Below are 21,404 nucleotides of genomic sequence, written 5' to 3' on the forward strand. Positions count from 1 at the left end.
ATATAAAAATATAACAAAACTCTTTACAAAAGAAAACCTTGGTAAATCGTCCAGCTTTCATTATTTTATTCAAAATCTTATGTAAATATTAATGGTATATAATTAATTGTCAAATAAGTGAGATAAGGTTAGGTTAGCTTGGTTGGCAATAAGCCACGCATAGACCGTTTGGTCCCTAGCGATACCTGATGGAGAATAATTGTCAAATTAATATAATAGGCGGCCGCCATAACCGAATGGGTTGGTGCGTGACTACCATTCGGAATTCACAGAGAGAACGTAGGTTCGGATCTCGGAGAAACATCAAAATTAAAAAAAAAAAACATTTTTCTAATAGCGGTCGCCCCTCGGCAGGCAATGGCAAACCGCCGAGTGTATTTCTGCCTTGAAAAAAGTTCTTCAAATATCTGCCTTTCGGAGTCGGCTTGAAACTGTAGGCTCGGCCAAACACCCAGACAGGGTATACGCGCCAATTATATATATATATATAACTATAATATAATTGTGTGAATCAAATTAATCATTTCATATTTTTGTTTTTTATTTAAATACTTTAAAAAAAACTTATACTTTTATTTGTAAAATATTTACTTTTTGAAATAAACAATGAGACAGACTTAGCGCAAAAAACAGGTGGATTGTCTTTCGTTTAGTAAAAATACGCGCTGAAAACTTCACCATTTCCCACATATCTCAATTTCCAAAATGTTTCAGATTTAGCGCGAAAGTAATTAAGTTGGCAACTCTGCTTTAAAAGATTCGCTCAGATTTTATTAACGTGTTTTCACACTCTTTTTCTGCCAGTCTTTTCAAAGCGAGCTCAATAAAAGTAACTCCAGCGAGTAAACAGTGTGAAGAGCGCGCATTCGGCAGTGAGCGCAAATATTAAAGAGTAAAAGCCATAAGAGTATCGAAATGTTGCCTTTGTCAACAGAACAGCACGGTAACGGAATTTTCAAATTAGGGCAGGTTTGCCATTGTAAATTTGTTTTCTTTAGACATCCAATAATTAAGCAACCCTAAAATATCATCAATCAGTTGCACGAAGGTCAAAGATAAATTAAATTGAATAAAAAATTTTTCATTTTTAAACTCTTAATTTTGTTAATTATTATAATTGTAATATTTATTTTAAAAGTTATACTATTTTAGCTACATGAAAACAAAAATTGTTACTTTACTTATGGGAACTCCAGTCAAACCTTAATTCACACTCGCGGTCTTTAGAGCTTTCAAAGCTTCACCAGTGTTTCATACAGCTTGCGCACATGCTTGTCTGTCATTCGGGCTTTTGGGTAAAAAATCGATTTTCTATCGCCTGTCACACTCCAACCAATGTGGAAATGCTCGCCGGTGTGGGCTTTCCATGGGATTTTCTATACTGTAATACCTCAAAACGCGAATGAGCATCGACCGTGAACGTTGACGAGGAATAATTGCAGCGCTGAAGGTGAACACATATATCTATAGAGAGAAAAGCCTTATATTTTTATTAAAAAATTACACAAAATTTATCATAGAGGTGGCAAAGTATTTTTGTTTTTTAAGTGATTTGGTGAAAATTCGGAATTTACACAAAATCAAAACTAAAAAGGTTTTCGCATAGCGGCCTGAAAAGAGACTTTTCGCAAGCAACCTATATTGGTCGTTTCGAAGGAAAAAAAAAACCTCTGTGACTATACGAAGTGCAGGAGTGCGGGCGAGAAAGAAAATTGGTTGGCTCCATATATAGTATTATGTGACTGAATTTAAGGTCAAAATGCCAAGAAAAAGTGTAAAACTGTAACTGCTAACAAATTTAGATTTCAGAAGACAAATTATTTTAAGCAAACTTACTACAACAGCAAAAAATTAAACAAAAAAAAAACGAACTCAAGAATAAAACTCGGTCAACGGGTCTCGCAAATAGCAAATATTCAACGAAATATGAAATTATTGATTTTCTGTCGTGGCAGCATTGAACTAAAAAAAAACAAACAAACTTGAAACTTTCAGAAATTTCTCATTTCAAACTACTACGAATTCATTTTACGTGCTGATATAAAGAAATTTCTGCTCACTTTTTGTGGCACGCGAAATTTCTTCATATCAATCGTTGGGTAATCGTAAGCTCAAGCATGTTTCTGGTCTTTCTTCCCCCAAAATCCCCTTCAAGAATAATCGAACACAGTTCACTTGAGCAAAGCTACTTAATGAAAATGTCGTCGCAGTCGAGGAAACAAAGCAACATAGCTCAAATGGCGTAAACAACAGCAACCAGGACGTAAAATACTTAAATAATTTTCGGATTTGGAGCAGTCAGCGTTGAAGAATAAAGTAAAATATTTAAGCAGCACAAAAGTAGTTCAAAAACTATAAAGGCAACACTCCAGCCAAATTAAATCGGTCCATCACCATTGCCTATCATTGTAAGAAAAAATCTCTATCCCGAAAGTCGCCCCAACGTCGCTAAGCTCATAGCTTTAAACACACTTACACACACACACATATACGCGAGTAGTTAGCGAGTGTGAGGAGGAGAGAGCGATCAGCATTGACACTCCGATTTAAGTGCACACAATACTTGTAGAGAAGTGTCATTTAAATAGTATCTTGGCGATTCTTTTATTCCATTTTGCTTTCATCTCTCATTCTCACTCTCTTTCTCTCTCCCACCCACTTACATGCTCAATCACTGCATACGTTTATTCGCCTAAAAGTTGATTTCGACTCTGTGTACTCAGTGCCATCAGCTTATTGTGCCATCAAGACAAAAACTAATACACCCACAAAACTCATTTAGCACACATACCCACTGGGCCATACACCATTAGCTGTTTGAACATACAAACAAACACACAGCAGTGGGGCATATGCACACACCCGTACACACTTATATTTATAATTATCTGATACACGCACTTCCACATCGCACACGCGCATTCGTATACAGACAGCTCCAAGAAATTTTTCTCTTGTCAATAACACTAATATCAATACACATTTTGTTTGCCTTCAACATCATCCACCGCTTCATACTCTCACGTGTTCTCAGCGCCAACGGTATCATCATAAGTACTACGGGCAGCCTCGTATTGAGAGCATAGCCAAAGTTAACCAGCAAACAAACAACTCACAAGCCAACGACGACGAATTGACCAACTAACCGAACCAACGAAAACGCATCGTCAGCACCGATAGTAGTCATAGGCTACAGGCCCCCGCTTTACACTACACTTGCTCTTCGCTCTTATGCGATACCAACCAACACACTGATGCGGGCCAGTTCGTTCGAATTGTTCGTATTGATTTAAGGCTGTTGGCAAAGTGAAAATTACAAATAAAAACCAAGCGAATGTACATGCGTACGTACATACATACATACATACATATATATGTATAAAGTTATAATTTTTAATATAATGTTACAATAAATACAAAAACAAAATTGAATACCAATGCAGTAGAAAAGTGCGCATAACAAATCCAAGTCGAGCCAACGTTATAAAATTTGCTCTCGTGAATTGAGAGTTAAAAGCAACAATAACAAAAAGCAGTCATCAGCTGTCCTCGAGACACATTATTGTAGTGAAGAGACGTAATTCTGTACTAGAAATAAAAAATTTAACGACGCGACTTTCGCTGTCATTCTGCTGATATTCAACGGAACCACTAAATAAATCAAAGGTGAGTGAAACGCAGTAAAGGGGGAAAATTTGTATTAATGTGTAAGATAAGTATAACCACTAACCTCAGTGGGGTGGTCTCTGAATACATACGATGGTGAAATCAAAAGCCTGAGGAAGTGCTTAAGTTTAGGCCAGTGATCAAAGGTCCACAGTGCACTAGAAACTAACTAAGTCTGAGGCATTTGTACATATTTACACCAAAATTTAGGGTAACCAATTTTTGAGTTAATTTGATTTTGTATGAATGTCGACTAAGCTCTTTACTTTACAAAATATAGATTGAGAGATTCTTTACCCTGGTGCAGTTCGCTCATTTAGAACTACAGCATTTACGATTGTGATATTTTCGGTATCTCAGCAGTTATGTTGCCTCACTGATATCTGCGAATATTGGGTACGCCCATATCCACTAAAGCAGGCGAAAATTTTCTGGTCGCACAATTATTAGGGCTCACTCTTAAAGGTGAGGCCACCAGCATGGAATTTTGATAGTAATTTTTAATAATTTCCAATTTGTAAAATTCACCAGTAAAAAAATTGCATGGTGATATTTTTGCATTTCTAAATCATTAAATACTCGTTGTTGTATTTGTAATTAATTGCCCAAAATGTATGTTCCCATTTGTATGCCTGGTGTATTGGATGTAACTAGAATAATTGTTGTTTTTGTTTTGCACGTTAATGCGTTTACAGTGATTTAAAATTGCTATCCTGCTCTAATTGTAGCTAAGGCTGGAAAATTGCAAAGAAAGTGTCTGTTTCTTATTATTCCTCATCTCTATAACTTAAAAATTTTTTTTTATTTAAAAAATTGGAAATGTAAAGGACTTTATGAAAACCAACAAAATTTTGCAATTTCGCGGACCTAAAATCTTACCTCCTCAGATGCAACCTATGCTATGCTCTACCAGAGAGTTTCGAAACTTTATTTTAATATCCTTATGTCACGAACACATACACTCCACTCTTGTGTAAGCTTAAGAGGTTGTTTTTTAACGTTTAATTGCGCTCCTTTTTCCGAGTTTTCTCCCACCAACTAAATGAATATGTTATTCTGAACTTTTTGCCATATATTTAACTCTATTTCGATAGCACAAAAAATTCCAAAAAAATATTCATTCAATTTTAATTTATACGAGTGGCAACAGATATGCTGCCCATCCATGATTCAATGATAAAAGGTTTGCTCAGTAAGCAGCTTTCTCGTTCTCCCTTGACAAATCGGCTCCCTTAGCAAGACACTGGGTTGCTAGCTCTAGAAATTTTGAGTAAAAGTGGGAGAATAATTGGATAGTCTCGACGCGATTGATAACATTGCATACTTTATTATAAAAAAGTTAGGATTGACGGAAGTTATTTCCCATGAGCCCACCTTCCCATGGATGGTTGAAGTGTCCAGAGGAGGCTTAGCATAGCACAGCACCAGCATGAAAAAGCTTCTCATAAAAAACCATCCACCGGAATCGGCTTAAAACTGTAGGTCCTTCCATTTGTGGAACGCGCGCTACAAATAGGAAGCGGAGCTCGGCCAAACACCTAACAGAACTCTACGTGCCAATTATTTACTTATTTTTAACAAAATAGTTTCCTATTGGCGAAACTACGCAACTTCGCGATCGGTTTTAAATTTAAAAATTAATTCACAAAATAAAATCATGGATTAAGTGAAATAATTTCTTGTTTTAATATTAGACTTGGCAATTTCCGTTAATACCATAAATTCTATTTGCACCATTATTTACATTCAAATATTAATTAAAATTAATTTTTTAAATCATTCGCAGTTTCTTTCCCTTTAAGTAAGAAAATACTTTTTTGCTACCATTTTTACCAAAAAAGATTTAATATTTTCCACTTTATTCACCTTCTTAAATACAACCTTTTGTAAGGCAGTGTCAAAAATCAAATGTCACCAGTGAGCACACCTTTAATAATTGACTGCCCATCCAAAAAAAAATCCAAATTAACTACCACAACAGCGAGAGTTCAAATAAATTGGAAAAAAATCAAACTGCTTTTGAACATTTAAGCAGTGTTGAACACAAGCACAAGCACAAATTGAACTGAGTAGTATCCTATATTTCAGAAATATTAAAAATTGAATTTCTGACACATTGTCCAAATTTTTGTTACGAATTTTTGCCTTTTGTATTGGAAATATTTTCGCACAAAGAAGAAAAGCGGCTCAATAAATATTTATTATTCTAACTCATCAAGTTCCTATAAAATTGTCAAGAATATTTCCTTTATATTAGGGTGAAATTCAGGAATCTGTTTTGAAATATTACATCAGTTAATTCAAAAAATGGTATTTCGAAAAATAAACCATTTAAGGCTTAAAACGCCGTGCGTTAAAATTTTTTTGTTATTCAGGACAAAATTCAATGCACGTAAAACTATAGATCTTAAATTGAGTTGGCGACTAAGTAATTGCGAATTTCACTCATAGATGGCTTCAGTTGAATTTTTAGATTATTTGATAGTTGGTAATTCAGTCGTTAATCAGTAAAAAAAATTGTTTGAACGGTTGCTTAGTTTTCGTTTGGCGTTCGTTGAATCAAAAGGAACATTTTCGTCATATTTTGCTTTTTTATTTCCGCAAAGGGAAAACCGCATCGCAAGCTCATAAAAAGTCTTAAATAACGACAGTGTCAAATTTCGTTCTGATGATTTTTCATTCAAAGATGAAAAACGCTCTGGTCGTCCAGTTGAAGTTGATGACGCCCTACTCAAAGCAATAATCGATTCCGATCGTCACAGTACAATACGTGAGATTGCAGAGAAGCTTCGGGTATCACATGCAGGCATTGAAAAAAAAATAAAAGAAGTTGGCTACGTTCAAAAACTATGTTCAAAAAAATGCATGAGCTCCTCACGAACTGAAAGAAACGCATTTAACGCAACGCATTAACAGCTGCGATTTGCTAAAGGAACTTTAATGAAAATTATCCATTTTAAAACGACTGATACGTGGCGATGAAAAATGGGTTGTTTACAACAATATCAAGGGGAAAAGATCGTGGAGCAGGCCAGGTGAACCAACTCAAACAACATCAAAGAAGGTTTTGTTATCAGTTTGGTGGCATTACAATTGAATTGTCTACTTTGAACTCTTACCACCCAACTGAACGGTCAATTCTGATGTCTACATTGAACAACTAACGAAATTAAACAATGCAATTGAAGAAAGGCGGCCCGAATTGACAAATCAAAAAAGTGCAATGCAAGGCTACACACATCTTTGGCTACTCGGAAAAAGTTATTGGATCTTGGTTGGGATGTTTTGCCACATCCACCATATGGTCCTGACCTTGCACCATCTAATTACTTTTTGTTTCGATCTTTACAAAACTCCTCGAATGGTAAAAATTTCAATAATGCTGTTGATGTCAAATCGTACCTGATTCAGTTTTTTGCTAATAAAAACCAGAAGTTTTATGAACGTCGGATTATGATGCTGCTTGAAAGATGGCGAAAGGTCATTGATCGAAATGGGCAATACATTACAGAATAAAATTGCTTAGAGCTATGAAAAAATTGTCTTTGGTTTTCTAAAAAAAATCCGAAAATGCTTAGTTGCCAACCCAATAGTTGCATACTCAGTTTTCCAATTTCACGTCAATTTATTTTTTTAAAGAACTTTAAAATTTCAAAAATTAGATTTTCAAAAAAAAATTTGTTTAATTCTATGATATTAATACGAATATCAAACCAAAGAAGGTATATGCAACTATTAACAAAAGTCGATTTACTTTTCGTCCAGACCCATATACTTTATTTCATAGCAAGAAAGTTCAACTACTTTTTTCTAGTTTTTATAATACAGCAAAAACAACGAAATTGAAAAGTAGTAACTTTATATGCCCTCTTTCCTCTCGATACTCATATTAATATTATAGAGAAATATGAGTATTAAAAACAAAATTTTCAAAATTTAGTCCATTGAAATAATCAGTTTTCCAATAACAGGTGTTATTTAGATTAGATTAGAGATGATAAATGGTTTTTCACGCCCGCAATTGGATGGTGTTGATCTGGACAACGTTTACTTTCAACAAGACAACGCTACGTGCCACAAAAGCTACGAAACCATTGATATTTTACGGGAATAATACCTTTTATTTTAAAATCCTTTAAAACATTGCGCCATCTGGCTCGGTTAGCTGCTTGCTGGCGGTGAAACCGAGCGCTGCCAGGTTATACCTCACTTGGTTTCCCCAAAGTAGATTAGGTCTTCCTCTTCATCGTCGTCCACCCGAGTGTTCCTTTTGGAAGGACTACCGTACCGGAGCACTTTCGATCATCCTCGAGACTATGTTTCAATACGTTTCACTATGTCCACATCTCGGTATAGCTCATACAGCTCACTATTCCATCGGATACGGAACTCATTCTCGCCTATGCGAAGAGAACCAAAGACTTTTCGGAGAACGCTCTCAGTGCTCTCTCCTCAGAGAGAGAGTGCTCTCCGAACACTTATTTTCAACAAATAATGGGATATCAATCAAAATTTACCGTTTTACTTTGCTCCAATTAACCCATTTTAGATATGTGCAGTTATGCTGAAAAAACAAGTACCTGTAAAGAATGCTCTGAGTAGGATTTTCCCCAAACTGAAAACTTAAGTAGCGACCGTCGTAAAAGTTCCCGGAATATATTCGGAAAATTCAAAATATAAGTTGATTCCTCAAAAGTAACATTATCGCCTTCAAAGTGCATTTGGTCCAGCTCCCACATTTCTGGAACTCTATTTTAGGTATAGCCACCTTCAATCTTTCCATTACTTCCTATCGGCTGTTAAAACGTCTTTCCCTTAGTGTTTGTTTAACTCGATGAAACAGCAAAAAAATGTCAGGGAGCCATATCAAGCGAATTCCATGGCCCTTGGATGATACTCGTTTCGTTTGTGATAAAACAATGATTTCACTGTGCGACGGTGCGTTATCAGGGTGCAAAATCCACGAGTTGTTGTCCCCCAAACCCCTTCCTTTTCCAAATAATAAATCTTATTAACTGCCTGTTCAATAATCTGTAATCCATAAACGACGTTTGTTTGGTCTTGGCTCATTCGGAGCTCTCCATTCACTCGCCTGATTTCTAGTGTCGTACTCATAAATACATGTCGCGTCTCCAGTAATGATGCGTTTAATCAATGGATTCGGTCTTTGGGAATATCATCGAGATTCCCGTTTTGCGTAAAATACAGGTCTTTTGAGACCAACTTTGGAGCAATTCGGCGCAAACTCAAATCATTAACTGCAATGTTCTGAACGGATCCATAAGCAATGTGTGAATCTTCTGACAAATCTTTGATGGTTAATTTTGAGTTGATCAATCAACTTTTCTTTCACTTTATTGATGCTTTCAGCAGTTTTCGTTGTCGTCGGCCTGCCACAACGCTCGTCATCCTTGATGAACTCACGATCTCTTCTGAGGCGATAATGCTACTCGTAAATGGTTATCGGGTGTTTTCTTTCGAGTTTCATTACCGATAGAGTTTTCCAACATTTCTAAGGTTTTCACACCATTGAATTCATTTTCAACGGAAACTTTAATACAAACTCATTGTTGCACATTCAAATCCATTTTGAAAACTGAAAAAATAAAAAATACGTGCAGAGTTAGATTTACTCAAGACAGCGTAACTTTTACAAATATCAAGGAATGGAGATAATTTTCTTGGACCCTAACAATTATTGCTAAAGAAGCTTAAACTGCCTAGAACCGCAGAATAGTCCCTCCAAGGAAATCTGAATTGGAAAGCTTTCGCATGAAAAGTACTGAATGAATTCTGTCTCTTACTCAGCTAAATAGCACCTGCAGAAATAGACGGTGGTGTGGGCAATGGTACAGTGCCTCGTTAGTACTCCTGTGATGAATTACATATACTTTTTTGAGAGCCTTAGTATGTTTTGTGTACTTATTTCTTTTGGTGAAGGCCAACGTGAATGCGCTGATATGCAGATATCCAGATTATTTCACCTGCTGCCGGTAGCTATTTTATTTCTAAAGTTATGAATACAATAATTCTTATATTTTTTTCTATGTCCATACATAGCTCTGAAGTAGCACATTACATATCATTGAAGCCGATTAGGGAGTAGAGGTTGAAATAAGAAGTAGAGTATTTTATTCGTAGGATAGGTGGCATATCTCATGTGAAACTTGTGCTTATATGGCGACACAAATCTGATTTTTTTTTTTTTAATATTCCTTTTATAAACCCACTGTATCTATGGTTTTGAAACAAATGAAACATTGTACTGCAAAATATTTTTTTTTTTTTCAAATTAACGAGTGTATGGTAACTTATATTGAAATTTTACGAAAGAGTTTTTCAATACATACTAAGAAAATTACCCCCTAAACACTGTTTTCTGTTTTGAGTTATTTCTCACATTAAAAAAAAAATCGAACTTAGATGTATTAATTTTTTTTAAGGCAAACATCTGTGAATTTTATGGCGTACATTTTAACGTTAGATGTTGTCATATCGATATTTTTGGACCGCTTTTATAAAAGAAAAGAAATAGGCACTTTCATTGAGGAGCTAGAGGATTAAAATATTCCACAAAAATGTTTAAAATGCAAGGACTACATAATTTTCTATGTCGAAATCCTTTAATAATGTGCAAATTGACTGAGAAAACTTGTTTTGTTGGGTTCTGTGGTATAATCCACATAAAATTTCAAATATAACCATTATTTTTTACAAACCCTATGATCAAAAAGTACCGGGAATGTTTAATTTAAACGAATCGCGCACGTGGGAACCGGTCCATATTTTTTTCTTATGTTGGTAGGACTGTAAGACACACATCTGTCACTTTTTAGCGCCATCGGATCATTAGTGTCTGCTTGGCCGGCCGGAAATGTTGTCAGACGGGTCATATTTTGAAGCAGATAAGATAAATTTGCTTGAAATTTAACTCTGTTTTATTTTATTTAAATATGCCCGGTACTTTCGGATCATAGGGTACCTAGTTTGCCTCTCCTCCGAAAGAAGATTTTTTCCGAATAGAAACATTTTTGAAAATTTGGAGACGTTTTCCGGGGAACAGCCACTATGAGCAAAATATTAGTCATGCACAACTCAACTCAGCTATAGTCGACCGCTGGTATTTATTCCACAGTACCTGTATCGGGTGTTTTTAGCTGCATGAGAACTATCGATATCGATAACGAATGGCTTGACAGCTGAAAATAGCACACTGTGTCGGCAATTCTGTTCTGAAAAATTTGGCAAATCATCATGAATCGTTTAACGCTAGACCAACGCTTCTAAATTGTAAAAATTTACTTTGAAAAAAATAAATCTGTTCACGAAGTTCATAGAACACTTCGCCCATTTTACGTGCGGTTTACCGTCTGGCGGCATCATTGCTCCGGTCTGTCAAAATGAGGAATGAGATTGCTCTTACCGTGAATTGTGAGTACTATCGAGCCATGCTAACTGAATTTTTGTTTAAAACAATTAACCAGCTAGACATCGACGATATTTGATTTCAACAATAATCAAGCAATATTCAAGCCACCAACGATGCCATACGGCTAGAGTTATTAGAAAAAGTAGTCAAAAATTCGATTGATTGAATGGACTATGGGACTCGTAGACGAAAAAATTCATTCCAATAGAATTCTGCTTTGTACTTTCACTTTAAGTTTTCAAGCTTTTAATAAAAAACAGTTACATACACATAATTTGTATTATACAAGGTGGCGCAAAATTAAGCGTTCATTTGTTTTTGAATCATTTTTTCACTACATTAAAATTGATTAACTTTTTGCTAATTAAAAAAAACGATTTTGAGTAATGGAAACATTTCTTTTGACTTTATTGTTTGTATGCTGCATCTGTCCAGTTCAAATATGATTGACGTATGACGCCATTTGCAAAAAATATGAATCTGTAAATAGAGTGATTAATTTTGCGCCAACTTGTATAGCATTTAAAGCTAATTGCAAATGAGGATGGTAGAAACTACTATTTCAATATAAAATTAGTTAGTTGTAGTCGTGAACTAATAAATGTCTTAATGGGCGCCATGCACGAGTGCTCACCGTTCATCAATTTCTTTTATCTGCATTATACTGACACATCCTGTTTCCATTTTTTTTTCTTTTTTCATTATCACTATCTCCACAAATTATTTATTACTCTGCCTAAATTTTTTATGCACCACAAACACAGACTCTCTATGTGCCAATAAAACACGGCACAAATAGAAATGAAATTGAAAACGAAATTTGAATACGCCAATTTAACGCCATGTTTGCATATTTTCTTCTTGAGCATTGCGTCACAAACCACTTCAGAGGTGAACGATAGCATGGAAACGTGCCAAAACCTTTAAAAAATTTCCATGCGCCAAGAAGCTATATAGTAAAGTGTTGGTTTCTGTAATTCAAACACACTTACATGCACATATATACAGATACATGCGAGTATTTATAAATGTGTACGTGAATGTAAACATACTCACACGCGCCATCTTAAGCACACACATACTTTTGTCGTAGCCTTCACACACCAGTCTGTAATCCCCTTCATCTTTTCAATCAAAAGAATCGCTTCTTGCCTTAACAAAGGACACAGAGCAGAAAGTTCACTTATAAAGTAGCGATGTCGACGAGCCGTGATGATAACATTAAGACGATAGCAATGAGCAAAGATGTGCACAAAATCACACTCACATTCGTATGTATACAAGCCACATACAAGCCAAATTAGAGGGCAAAAAGTGGGGTCGCACGCAAACCGCAGTATAAGCAACCGGGCAGCCAAGCTGGCGAGGAGCATTTTATACTTTTTCCTTTATCTGCAACTACTATTTATGAGTTTGTAATTTTTTTTTTTTTTTGCTAGCAATAAAAAATGTAATGCATTTTCGTTCTTTGCCCGAGGCTGTAATTTGTTACCGAACGCCTGTGACCTGCCAGCTTGCCAGCTTACCAGCCCACCAATCCTGCGCTCGTGCAGAAAAGTAATCAATAGCATTAAAATATTTGTTTGTCTATTTGCGTGTGACCCCATGTTGCTACTTTTATATACACTACTTCAAATATTAATAAAAGCTTATACTATACATATAAATATATAAAAAATAACTATTTTCTCCACTCCTTACATTGCGAATTGCCTTTTGCCGTTAGCCCTTAAACCGATTTACCAACTAACTTTCATTCTTTATTTGCTACGCATACGACAAATAGTTTATCACGTCTCCCCTGACCATGCAGTTATTGTATTGTAGTATTTGCTTGAATGTGATGAAATGTGTGCTTGGGTGTGTGTGTATGTCTGCTATAATTTTCTTTCATAAATCGCCTTGAGCAGTTCGAACGGCTGCGAAGAAGTGTAAGTTCTCTGCTAAACAAGCATCGTTGTGTGAGCATATCTCTCTATCGCATCTCTTTGCCTTTCTATTCTCGCATCAACTCTCTTGTTCGCTCTCCTCTGCGCTCTTTGCGCTTCTTAACGGATTTTAATCTCTCAGTGTGATTTGTTATGATTTAGTTGAATTCTGTTCGCTCTTGTTTCGAACGATTTTGAAAGGCACTGGCATGCTTGAGAGTATGTGCGTGTATGGGTGTATGCGAATGAATGTATGTAAATGCTGAGCTTTTATATTACGATTCTTTCGTTTTCATTATTTGCGACAGAAAAATAATATCCTTTTTCTGCGGAACCTACTTACGCTAGTGTAGTTATTAATAAACGAACAGCAGTGTGATTTGAAACTCAACAAAATTTATTTGTGTGTTTTATTTTAAATAATAAATATTTTTTAATTTTTATTCATTTAGTTTCCATCACTTTGCACTCACTATAGATAAAAGTGCCAAATAACTGTTATTGCGATTCGTCTATTTGAAATTATTATTCAAATTTAATGGCCGAAATGAATGATTTTACCTTTCTCTTCTTCATTTGCGCTTTTGTAATTCATAACCAAAAATCACGCACGAATAATTAGAATGAATTAATGGCACGTGAATACTTCTAGTTGACTAAAATAAGGGGCATACAATAAGGTCCCCACATTGAGATAAGTTTTTACTATTTGTTTTTTTTTTAATTTTTATTTTTTATAAAAATATATAGTTTACAATACGGCAAAGGCCAAAAACCCAAAGTTTCTAACTTTATATCAAATTTATAAAAATGAAACAACTTGTCATCAAAATGTGAGACAATTTGGTCAGCACTTTCAGTAAAATTTTTGCCATTCATTCACTTTTGACAAACTGCAGATTTGAAGCTGCTTAAACTCGACAGTTTTTTTTTCAAAGGTTTTTTCGCTGAGATATGTCACATTTTTTCAATGCAAGTATAACGAATGCACGACAATTTTTTTTAGTGTATCGAAAATAGGCAACAGTGTCAGCGAAAAAAGTGTCAAAACTCCTCAAAAAATTTAGAGCCACTTAAAACTTGCTCTTTGAATAGCGATTTAAATAACATTTTTTTAACCGATTAGTTTTCTAATACATTACACACTGTTAAACATTTTCTAAAATATCTTCATCTAAATCTTAATAAAATTACATTCACTTAACGAGTGAAGTCTCTTGATCATTTGGAGCGCCGGATCTACTCAGATTCAGTTCTGCAAAAGTTATGTTATGTCTCTGTTGAATACCCCCATAGTGCTATCCACTTTCTGTTAGAATTTAAGTATTCCCAGGAAGAGTTACATTATTTTCTGTTGAGTTTATTTCGTTAAATGCTAAAGGATATTATAGAAGAGGCGAATGGTGTCTTATCGGTGTGGATTTTGATTTACTCAATACTCATACCCAATGCTAATACTTAGTACTTATACCCATAGGTAGGCAAAATGGTTGAAGTGCTAGACTGGCACTCCTCAGGCAACAACAGGCAGTTATATAAAGCCAAACAGAGCTGTTGATGTAGTGGAGAATATTGATACGATTTAGGCTGGCGCACTGCCCCAGGTTGTCGAAAAAAGGAGCACCCAGTGACCTTAGTCATCTAACTGTCAAATTAAATGGTAAACCCAGCTTTTCCGCGTGTGTGCCGATCGTCCAGTGGCCGGTAAACACAGCTACGAGTTTGAAAATTGAATGGTGAGGAGTCCAAAAGACTTTCTGAGCCCTTCGTATATTGTACTGGGGCCAAAGGGTTTTCAAAATAGCACATGAAGAAATGGAGCTCCATCTTTTCTGCGCTTTCCTGAGAAATAATTTGTGCAGTTCCCTTTTAACAACTGTCAGGGAGATGTTTATACTCATACTCTCGATAATTTTTTAAAACAAAAAAACTAGAAAGCAGCATCCATGCCTTTTCATATTTTAAAGCCGCTTTTGGCTATACATAAAACAATTTACCTTATCCTTATCTGAATCTTGTATAATATCTCTTTACTTACCAAATATACTTGACTACAATTGCCTGAAGTATCTTGCATAAACAAACTAGCTTTCAGAGTGTGAGTAATTATAGCATTTTACAGTACTGATGGTAAAAGAGGAAGCAGGAACTGAAACTAGTACTCGGCATCAAACGTTCCAGACACTATAGCTTTCAACGCTTTACTCAGCTTTAAGATTTGTCACCTGAGTAAAGCACCGAAAGCTGTAGCGCTGCAACGCTTGATACAGATTTCATGCATTAGTGCGCCCATGAATTAGGCTGAGAATTCAAGAAGAAGTTTTTCAGAGATATGAAGAGACATTGCGCCATGCGGACGGTACAAGCCGCAGTGGCGGAAGTTTATAAAGTATAAAAAATTCACAACGATTTGTGTATGTAGCATAAAATTCATTTTATTAAGACCCAACAATTTTAGAGGATAGTCCATGATATGTCAATGAATACAAATTCTCTAACCCAGGAAGTTTGTTATGCAAAAGCCTTCCTTAAGAAAGAAAGATCTTGAAAGACCATGGGGAAAACAAGTGGTGACACTTTTTGGTTCTCAATTCCGTCAATTTGCGAAACTCACACTTCATTTTTACCGGATTATATTACAGTATGTGACAGTAAAAGTTATCTGGAAAATATTTTATATGCAAGTGAAACTACGAACCAGTTTTCCAGTTACTCATTTTCTCAACAATTCAATTCTTTTAAAGGATTCTAAAATTTCAAAATATTAAATTTTCAAAAAAAGGTTTGAAATAATTATACTCATTCTAGGATATGAGCACGGGTTACAAGCGAAAGAGGATATATTCAGTTATTAAAAGAATAAAATTTGAATAGGTTGAGCCAAAGAGCACCAAGAAATTTGGTGGCTCCTAAAACACTCAGGCTAAAAAGCACTTTGTATTTAGAGCTCTAGGAAAAGCGGTAGATAGTCAAGGAGGAAAAGAGAAAGCTACCAGAGAAAGACATAGGAAGGAATAGAGACAGAGACAGAGGTAGTAGTCCTGTGAGAACTTTACAGATTCTTTGGTAAATCTGTAAATAACCTCCAGTTTTAGAGAACGAATATTACTCATTCTGCCGACATCAGAACCCAAAACTCGTAGCCTTGCACGAGCAAAGGCAGGACACTCACAGAAGAAGTGCTCAGTGCTATCCCCCTCCTCCAAACAAGACAGGCACACTGAGTTCTCAATGATTCCACTGGTGGCTATATGCTGACTCCATGGGTTGTGTCTTGTAATAATACCGACCATCAACCGAACGTCTTTCCTTCCAAGTTTTAGTAGAGCGTTAAAAGAATACTTTTTTTACTTTTCGTCAGGACATATATGGCACAATAATGTCCTTTGAAATATTATGAAATTTGAATTATTTTGAAAAATATATTATATAATGCTAACTTCAATTGTTTTTTTTATAAAAAAGTAAAACAAAATAGTTGAGCTTTCCTCTTACGACATTAAGTATACGCAATGGATGCCTCTGCCTACGTTTCTGCCTTTTGAAACTTTAAAGCCTTTCAAAACTCCAAAATTTATGTGAAAATGAGGAGCTGAATATGCAGAATTACTATATAAAATCAAATATCATGGGTCTTCGCTGAAATAATACAGAAATGAAATCTCTTAGCCTCACATGGAATGAATTGAGATCCCTAGCATATAACTGTGTTCGTTGGCGCAGAGGAGTAGTTGTCACCTCACTCACTCACTACATTAAATTTAGAAAAATTAACAAAATCATAGAACTTATTATGTTACAGTCTATTCTATCCCCCACCATTGAATGGGTCTCCCAGTTGTCCCTTTAGGTTTGTACTCTTCAATATCCTTGAAAATTTTCTTAACAGCAGAAAAAACATAAGAAATGCTTTTATAAGTATATATGAATATGTATGTATGTATATAAATAAAAAAATACTTGTTAGCTTCATTTGCGCGTTTGTGTGTGTGTGTGGTAATTCCTCGCACGCTTGCACAAATAGTTCTTGTACACGAGAAGCAATAAAGCTAGAAGCATAAAGTTTTGACAGGTTTTAATTAAAAATAATAGTCTCTATTAAGGTTTTTCTTTTTGCCAACTGCCAAGGAAAATGAACTGGGATATTAAAGAGTAAAAGTTTTGAAGGACATTCTTCACATATTTAAGAAAGTATAGCTGTAAGAAAAATTTTATAATTATTTTTATTTTATTTATTTTTTTTTTTTTTAATTTTCTTAAATCTAAAAAAACATAAAAGTGATTATGTTTTCCCATAAAATATTATATTAAAAATTTAATTTTTTCCAAAACAAATTTTTCTAAAATGTTTATTTAAACTAAATTTATTTATCATAAAATTAAATTTTTTTATTTTATACCTAAATTCTCAAAATTGCATAAAACTCAAAATTAAACATTTTTTCTCAAAGTTTTTTTCGGAATTTTATCATTTTATATATATTTTCCATTAACTCCTTGTGGGGCATAGAGCGTCAACAAATCCAGATCCTCGCGGGTACGGTTTTGCACTATAACCCTCAGGTTGTACGCGGTCTTCCATCTGAACGTCCTGCTGTATGAACGAATTTCACTTTGACGCTTATTTAGCCACGTTGTTGTCGCCTTTTCGAAGTGTGTGTACAAAGCCATTTTCTTCCGCACTTCACAGGCAATCTCGATCTGATTGGTGGTCCTAAGCAACTCAGATTTGCTTCTTTTACGGGTCCAAAAGATTCATAGTATGCGTCGAAGACAGCAGTTGTCGAAGGAGTTTTGTGATTGTCACTGTAACCTTCCAAGTAGTGCACCCATATAGCAACACAGATTTAATGTATGCATTGAATATTTTTAGTTTGATACCGACGCGTATGTTGTTGTTCTGCCATAGAGGCGCGAGAATACCAAATGCAGACTTCGCTTGGCATACTCTTTGTTCAACATCTACGTCAGAGCCTCCACTTGCGTTTACAATACTCCCGAGGTAGCAAAACTACCCCACGCTCTCAAACTGCTTCCCATCGACGTCGAATGACTCAGAGGTGGTACTTTAGAGATACTAGGATTTAGTTTTATTGACGTTGATTTTAAGTCCAGTCGAACGAAGTTGCTGTTGTACGGACGTTGTCATAGCCTCAAGATCAGAAAACTTGAGTGACAGTAAGCAGATGTCATCGGCATGGCTCAGGTATCTCAACATGGTTTTATCAAGCTTCCATTGGGTGCCACGTCACCAGCAGGAAAATTAGAGAACATGATATCTTCGATATCCATCATTTTACTTACTACATCAATGGGTTCATTGCTTGTGTGGCACGTAGCGCCGTCTTGTTGAAAATAAACGTTGTCCATATCAATAAAATCCAATTCTGGTCATAAAAAATCGTTAATCATCTCTCGATAGCGCAATCCATTCACCGTAACTGTTGCTCCAGCTTCATTTTCGAAAAAGTAAGGTCCAATGACACCGCCGGACCATAAACCGCACCACCAAACAGTCACACGTTGAGGATAGAGAGGCTTTTCAACAATAACTCTTGGATTTTCCGAGCCTCAGATCCGACAATTCTGCTTGGAAATGGGCCTCATCCCTCAAGTTGATTTTTCGATGGAATTCCGGATCATTTTCAAGTATTTCAACAACCCAATCAGCAATGACACGACGTTGTTATTTTTAATTTTAATCATTTCAATGCGTTGTTTAAGCGTGTATTGTTCCACTTTTTTTAATGGCGTTGTTTCTACTTCTCAAATATCAAAAAATTACAGCTTCAAAAGTGAAATCTACCGAAATAGCGGGCTATTCAAAATAACACCTGTTATTAGAAAATCCTTTATTTAAAACAAAACAGTTAAATATCTATTTAGGTCAAAGCTACTCGTATCGCTTTTGAGTTGAATTAAAATTCTGAGCGAAAAAATATAGATGAATAAAAAGAGAGGAATCTTGTATAGGGACTATGAAAGAGAAAGAGCTGTGGAGTATTGGAGCATCAACCATTTTGTCCTTAAACGCCATTAATTTTTTCGTACCGTGCATTGAAATTTTCTTAATTTGGCCTCAAGTTGATCTAAATTATTTGAAAAAAATTCGTATACAACTAAATTTGCCATGGATATTGACTTAAGGTGTCTGAAATAAAATATAATTACGCATATTTTTATGTAATATTTTAACCCGCTATTTCTTACCCGCATGGGTCTTTTTGACCGTTATTTTAAATTCTGAAAAATATTAAGTTTGTAGAATCGAATGACGATTCGCATAGAAATATTTCCAAGAAAGTTTCAAGAAGTGTCTGCACATATAAAAAAAAGTATGCCATGAGGAAAGTACGCCATGAATTTGTTTCCAACGCTATCAAGCGCTTTGTGCTCCTTCACAAGTGATACACCGCATTCTTGTTATTATTATTAGTGCAGCTGGAGTGGCAGTCCGTGGCCGGATATAAATCCGAATCGTTCCGCTAACGTCGAATCAACTGGGGGGTGGGAAGGACAGCATTCGTGTCATTTTGTTTGGCTGCCGCACATTGTAAATTTATTTATTTGTTCCTTTACTGATAATAAATAAAAAGTAAAAAATTAAATAACTATTTTGAAATATTGACTGGGTTGCTCTAAAGGGTGACTAAAAACAGCAATGAATTATTATTGATTAAAACTTAATTTTACACCGCCTGCGTGCTACAATAAATTATCCTCTTATCCAGTATAGTGCAGGTTTTTATTGAATACACAAAGTGACCTTCTCACTCGCAATCTTTTCGTGTGTTAATTTTTTCGTTTTGATTTTTATTTTTGGTTTTGCTTTCTAGTATTGGCACATAAGCTCTAATTACATCACATTTTTCAGTAGTTGAACAAATATTCCAGTTCATTGCAGGTGGGCGTGGAAATTTAACAAATATTGCGCACAACCCCTTGTGGCTATAAATTTTATTAATGTTCCTGTTTGACGTTTTAACTTTTGCTTTTTCTTGCTCTACTCCCAATTCTTTCTGTTCCACTGCGGTAGCTGCCATTCTTTTCACACAAATGATGCTTGAACGTGGGTTAAGTAGTTGGCATTGCGGTAACAGACTGCGATGTCCTTTTGGCTTTCTTGGTTTCGTGTTCCCACATTTGCAACATACGAAGCCAGTTTTCTAGTATATCCATTTATCGTTTTATTACCTTCTGTTTAGGGTGTGACTCTAGTCTCATTTCGCTTATTCTTCTGTAGACATATAAGTACTTTTTAGAAAGATATTGCGTATTATAAAAGCGAGCGTAGAAATTGCAGTTGCGGCCTACACTTTATTCCGCGAAATTACCATAGGGAAATATAGATAATGCGATTCGAAGAACGAGCGAACGAACAAGTGAAATAAAACAAAATGAATTAAATTAAAACTCATCTGAGCTTTCAAAGTCGTAAGGCAGCTTATTTTTTCCACAAAAATCCTGCATTATTATAAAAGTTTCTATCGTTTGCTTTCATTCTTTTTTCCACTAATTTCTCCCACAAGTATTGACACACAAGCCACTGCAGACAAGATATAAGAGATATGAGAGCAGTTCGATGTCAAGCGGTGCAATTATTTTAGACAAGATCGCCAGTTCTTCCAAAAATTTTTTTGTTTATGGGCCTGAGTAGAATAAGAAACAAAATTAAAATCTTCTGAAAAAATTTTTAATTTTTAGATTTATGCAATTTTGAAAATTTTATATAGAGATTTTAAGTGTGAAATGCCTTTGGTTTTTTTAATGTTCTCATAAAGTTTTTTTTTTAATTATTAAAATAATATACATTAAAAAGAAACTCTATAATTTGAGCTGAAAAATCGAATATAAGCTGAAAAATTTTGTAAAAAATTTAAATTCTGAAAATTGATTTATTTCTTGCCTAGAGTACAATCAGAAATAAACCAAAATTTTTTTAGAAATATTTACAGATTTTTTTTTTCAAAGTTGAAAATTTCGGTATGGAATTTTTAAAAGTGAAATATGTTTGGTTTTTATTAACAACTTTATAAATACAGTTTTTATTTTTGTAATTGTTTATAATAAAATATGCTTTAAAAAAATCTCTATATTAAGAATTATATTGAAAAATTTTGAAAAAACTTTAATATTTCAGGAAATTGCTTTATTTTCAGTATTCAAACTTAAAGCAAAAATTTTTGAAAACAAATTATAATTTTGAGATTTACTCAATGCTGCACATTTTTATAAAAAAACCTTTTAAAATCTTCAATTCGTTTTAATAATGTTTTTTATAATATTTTTTTCTTCTGTAATTGTTTAGGATAAATATAAAATATTTTTGAGAAAAATTATATTTTATGTTCAAAAATTTTGGGGAAAGTTTTATTTTTTGT

The 21,404-nt window shown here is 34.8% G+C and overlaps 1 protein-coding gene across 14 annotated transcripts in view; it reads left to right on the top strand.

Moving 5' to 3' along the window:
- Positions 1-1,362: 1,362 nt before the first annotated feature.
- LOC128865176 (synaptotagmin 1) overlaps positions 1,363-21,404 on the top strand; it is a 160,009-nt gene continuing 139,967 nt past the window's right edge. For 10 of the 14 annotated variants that reach the window (XM_054105260.1, XM_054105259.1, XM_054105261.1 and 7 more), the window contains exons 1-3: positions 1,400-1,450; positions 2,156-2,408; positions 3,035-3,666. The gene's annotated coding sequence lies outside the window, so the exon portion shown is untranslated. Of the gene's footprint in view, positions 1,451-1,548; positions 1,716-2,155; positions 2,409-3,034; positions 3,667-21,404 lie in introns of all 14 variants that reach the window. The other 4 variants (XM_054105252.1, XM_054105253.1, XM_054105254.1 and 1 more) reach the window with 4 other exon arrangements.

The sequence above is a fragment of the Anastrepha ludens genome, chromosome 5, assembly GCF_028408465.1.
Source record: "Anastrepha ludens isolate Willacy chromosome 5, idAnaLude1.1, whole genome shotgun sequence".
Lineage (NCBI taxonomy): Eukaryota > Metazoa > Arthropoda > Insecta > Diptera > Tephritidae > Anastrepha > Anastrepha ludens.